Source organism: Gymnoscopelus microlampas (assembly GCF_963454915.1).
Source record: "Gymnoscopelus microlampas genome assembly, chromosome: 24".
Lineage (NCBI taxonomy): Eukaryota > Metazoa > Chordata > Actinopteri > Myctophiformes > Myctophidae > Gymnoscopelus > Gymnoscopelus microlampas.
The window spans coordinates 996,837-1,002,148 of NC_139961.1; the positions used below are offsets into that span (position 1 = coordinate 996,837).

Consider the following 5,312-nt stretch of genomic DNA (forward strand, 5'->3'; position numbering starts at 1 on the left):
CAGGATTTGGCGTACTGAGCTGCCAGGTGAATATGAATTATATTCTCACCACCGTAATCTTGGCATCATCCCATTTCTGACTAATAATGTATTCAATCAATCAATTAATCAATCAATCAATCAATCACCACACTGTAACTGCTTGCCTCTCTCTATAATTCTGTGAAGTACTATAATGGTGTAAGACAATCCAGTGGACTAAAGAAAAATGATGCTGATGTGAATTTATTTTGAGGTCTGCAATCGGACGCTCTGGAACACAAAGGATTATTGTGCTCACGTTCAAGGACGGAAGCACAAGCAGGTGAGACATATTTTCATATGTTCACACGTTATGGATATGAATGAAATTATCTGATTCCTCCATCCATCCATCCACCAACGTTATTGTCACGTCACAGTTAAAGTGGGGGACATTCTTGTTTGTGCAGGCTCGCACTATTGCAAAGAAAAAGGAAAAGTGGGGAAGAGAGAATGCAAATATAGAAAAAGAAACGCACATACAGTACAGTAGAGTGCATAAAAATGTACTTTATATGATATCATTGGTTCTCAAAGTGAGGACCAGGGGTCCTTGGGGGGGTTCCAGGGGGTCCCCAGCAAAATGTGTTAATATAGCATATTCAAAAATAGCTGATGTACAAGCTCATAGCACGGCACCGAGTGCCGCGCTATGAGCTTGTACTGTAGATCTGCTATTTTTGAAAAATCATGATTTTATTTGCAAACCTTTGAATTTATATATATCTTTGAGCGAACATTTTTAACTCAAATCTTTGCTTTTGGGGGGTCCCTGGAACAAAATATTTGAGATGGGGGTTGATACATATCATTTTGGGGGTCCTTGACATGGAAAAGTTTGAGAAGCACTGCTTTATATACTGTATACCCCGCGCAAAAACGTGTCTGTCTGTCTGTCTGTCTGTCTGTCCACAGAAAATGAAGACGATCTTTGTGACAGAAGGTACTACAGTATACCTTGTTATTACACGGCTTGGTTGAATGCTTGATTCTGTTTGGTCATTAGTTGAATTCAGCTGTTTTATTTCTGGATAATGACCGATGAGCTCTATAACAGTCCGCTGTCTAATCTAAGACTCAGAGCACCTGCTCATATCAACCTGTGCTGCTTGATTTTATGCTCTATCCAACATGACAGCCATGTAAACAAACACACCATGTCATTTGCAGCTAAACCTTGCTCTCAAGAATGTTTTTGAAAACATTTGAGGCGAGAAATAGACGTTGCAGTAACCAAAAATGTATTGTATTTGATCAACTACAGTACACTTCCTTGTTTTGACCGTGTCCGCCCAGTGCAACACTTATGGAATACTTTTTCCGTAAGCAAGGACATACTTAGTTTTGTTGTTACTTTTGGTTCACTATTTATTTATTTATTAAGTAGCCGTGTAATAGAGTACAGAAGTCCTGACGTCACTCCATCCCCTGGGTCTTAAAGTAATGTCTCTATGGAGAATAACATTGGGTCATCATTGAATCGTCTCATATAAGAATTGTGGTCCAAAAATAAACAAACTGTCTCGGCGATATTGTCAGGGAGGAGGTTCTGTATCGTTTATGATAGTCAGTCACTCATACTTGAAACAGTCCGTTTCTGGCGAAAATGTAACTAATTCGGCGGAAGTAACATTCGCGGTTTCTCACCGTCAGTTGATGCTTCATATCCGTAAGAGTCAAACCGCCGGGGTCATTTGTTTATTTTTGGAACACAGTTCTTATCTGACGCGATATTAAACACTCTATGGGAATTCAGAACGGGGGGAAAAACGCGACCCAGTGTAAATTACGTCAGACTTCGGTGCTCTATAAGCGGGATAATTGATGATTATGTGATTATGTGATCAATTATCCCCTATTATCGCTTATCTCATGGTCTGTTGTTAACCACATGTACTGTATGTGACATTGATGCATCTTGTTTATTCTTAACCCTCTGTTCTACAATCACAGCAGGTGAACTGGAGAAAGGACAAGGTATGATTTATTATTGTTTTTATGTATTGTTTCATATGTTGGGTTATCAGAGATGCTGTGGAGAGGATTTCATAATTAACTCTTGTAATAGTGGACGAGTGCTGCTTAAACTATAGCAGACGATCATAATTCTGTCATTCTTTTGTCATTGACTGTAGACTTTCAATTGAACTTAATTGAAGCTTTCTTTCACCTCAGTGTTCTACGATATTTCCACGTGTCAAGAGATACTATCGTACCTCAAGAGCACACAGCGGGCAGAACCAGTCATCGGTGAGTTGGGCTCCATTATCTGTATAATCACTACAGACAGGTATGTGATATGATGCCATTTAAAGGTAGGGAAAATGATTTGCAATTATTCAAATAATTGCAAAATAGCTCTATATAGTACTCATTAGAGTGTATGTTCAGTAAAAGGAGTCTCCCATATTTCTCCAGCTCTTTAATAAACAGAACATGCATTTTCAGTGCTCTCTCCTGATTGGCTTAAATGTTGTCACCTACCTGAACATGTACTATATTCTCTTTACTTAAGAGCTGGAGAGACCCCTGTGACCGAACAAACGCTCTGTAGCAATGATTACTATCAGAATATAGTACTTTAACCTTTTTAACAAAAAAAAATCCAACAAATATCACTTACCCTACCTTTAACTCTTTTACTGCCAGACTTATTTCTGGCTGCGTGCACCCATTGCCAGTGATTTTTTTCTATTTTCTTACCTTTTGAAGTATAGCCACAGAATATATATCTCCATTATGCTCGATCCCCTGATAGTTGGTAATCACTGGGTGTTTCACTGTGCTTCCGCGAAAAGTCAAAGTCACTCTTTTCCTTCATTAATAATGAATGGAGCGTTTTCTGTTGGCCAGGTCTCCCTCATATTGTGACGTGTGTCAGCAGCCGAGGTGACGGCGTTCCTCTGAGCGAGTGCAAAGTCTGCTGCTGTGCGTTCCTCGCCTCCAGAGACCATATGTGTCATCCTATACACATCCAGGAGACTCTGGTGAGTCCTCTCAGAACCACATCTGCTGGGTCAGTGACAGTGGTGGAAAGTACTTAAGTACTTTACAATTTTGAGTTACTTTTTACTTTACCAGAGTATTTCCAATTTGCAACACTTTTACTTCTACTCCACTACATCTCAGAGGCAAATATTGTACTTTTACTCCACTACAATTATTTGAAAACTTAAGCTACTAGTTACTTTGCAGATATAAATTGTGATATTATAAAACATTCATTAACCACTATAGCCCTATTTTATACCTAGGCTATTTTCAAATATTTTAGTGCTTTTACTTTTGGTACTTTAAGTATATGCTGAGGCCAATGCTTTTGTACTTTTACTCAAGTAACATTATGAACACAGGCCTTTTACTTGTAACAGAGTGTTTTTATATTGTGGTATTGCTACTTTTACTAAAGTAAAATATCTGAGTATGTCTTCCACCTCTGGTCAGTGGTGGAACCCACTCAAGGGTAAAATGGAACCAAATGGACCCTTACAGGTCCATTCTGTTCCATTGGTACACTCTCAGAGTTATAGCTCTGGACCCTGGACCCCACTTTGAGAAACACAGATCTAGGTAATCTTCAGTATCTACTGTATGTAGCAACTTCAAAGAAACCTCACACATTAATTTGTCAGAAGGAATCTCCTTGACAACCTGTCATCATCATTATAGTGGGACAATAATGCCTAACCACGGGACTTTGTATTTGTTGTCTTTTGTGTTCTAGATGCACCAGAATATAAATGTCACAAAACCATATGTGAGTGAAAGGGTCCTGACATCACTGGCCTGGAAGCAGGAGCACGCTCAAGGACGTGGACCCATGGAGCTCAAGGTAAAATGGCAGACAAAGCAAATTTGAGGTTGTCGGGCGATCCTTGATGTATTGTGTTCAAATAGTGTTTATTTTGTCGCCTAAAATGATGGCGAAAAATGTTCGCCGTTTTTTCACTGATGAAAACTAAATAAAAAACTAGGCAATGATGACTAAAACTAAGACTAAATATATTGACAATTTCGTCAACAAATAAAAACTAGACTAAAATGAGGGACTAGTGGAGAGGAGATCCAGTAGAACTAAAAGACAAGTCATTTCATGCTTGTTTGCGCTCGGGTGTTGCGCTCTGAAAATAGCAGATCTACAAGCTAACAACGCGTCACGCTGCGACGCGTTGTGAGCTTGTAGATCTGCTATTTTCAGCATGCAACCTGGTGTAAAATCAGGTATTACGACGCCATCAATGCACCGCCTAAATACATTTTAGTCGACTAAATCGACTAAAATGCTCCTCAATACATGAGGAGCGAGCAGGCCGCTTCTTATCACCTGACAGGGGGGGGTTTCCCCGGTAGAACGTAACACGTGGAAGGAACACGTTATTCCAACCAGTTCCTTTCCCCACCATCAGACTGACCAGTGGGAAGCAGTTTAGAGACCAGAATTACTGCAACTTGACACTTTTTTTCTCCTTCTTTCTTTCTTTCTTTCTTTCTTCCTTCTTTCCTTCCAGATAATTGAGCTCCCAAACAGGATTTTTGCCATGCTCAGTAACGACTATTGGCACGGTGAGTACTGGCCTTTGCCATCGAATGATGTCAGGCTTGTCAGCGCCTGGCCCACCTCCGCCTCACTGTCCTGTACTACGTATATCTAAATGCTTTCTTAAATGATTCTTTAACAGTCTGCCAGATTCTCAACACATACTTCCGCAAAGCCTGGCAATATGACTGGCAACATGAAGGTTAGTAGTTTTATTAACACTTCATTAGCTAAATAAGGTTTGTGTTTTATAATGATGTGTTCTGTGTTGGTGTGAATGCATAGTTCCAAACATGGTGGTGTTACGCCCCGGCCTAGGGGAACCGAGACATAACATATGGTGTGGAAGACCGCCCTTCCCAACTCCCAAGAACCGCCGTCCAAACAGTTTGCTTTTTCGATCTTTTCTTTTTATTCTCCAAAGGGGTTTACAAAAACTGTTCAGGGGCGGAGGAATAGATACAACAAAACAAAACTAGAACACAAACCTCTTACCTACCCACGACAGAAAGCAAAATACAAATACTAACCTCCCTATCGGAAAACAAAGCTCAAACAAATAATAATAATAATCCCCCCCCCCCTTCTTAGCTGAGAACAGATCACAAGATGATGATAGTAATCGGCCAAGGCCGAGTTAGGATCGAGCTGTAAGCATCTAGATCTATAGTTTAGATAAAGTGTTTGCAGAGATCAAGTACTACATATCTGTTTGGCTTCACATGCACAAAATGGCTACTACTACAGAACACAG

The 5,312-nt window shown here is 40.0% G+C and overlaps 1 long non-coding RNA gene across 1 annotated transcript; it reads left to right on the top strand.

Moving 5' to 3' along the window:
• On the top strand, positions 1 to 2,966 carry LOC311040924. The gene is made up of 6 exons (XR_014600338.1): positions 1 to 26; positions 236 to 304; positions 937 to 964; positions 1,975 to 1,998; positions 2,197 to 2,271; positions 2,875 to 2,966. It is a non-coding gene; the product is annotated as an uncharacterized lncRNA (long non-coding RNA).
• The last annotated feature ends 2,346 nt before the right edge of the window (positions 2,967 to 5,312 follow it).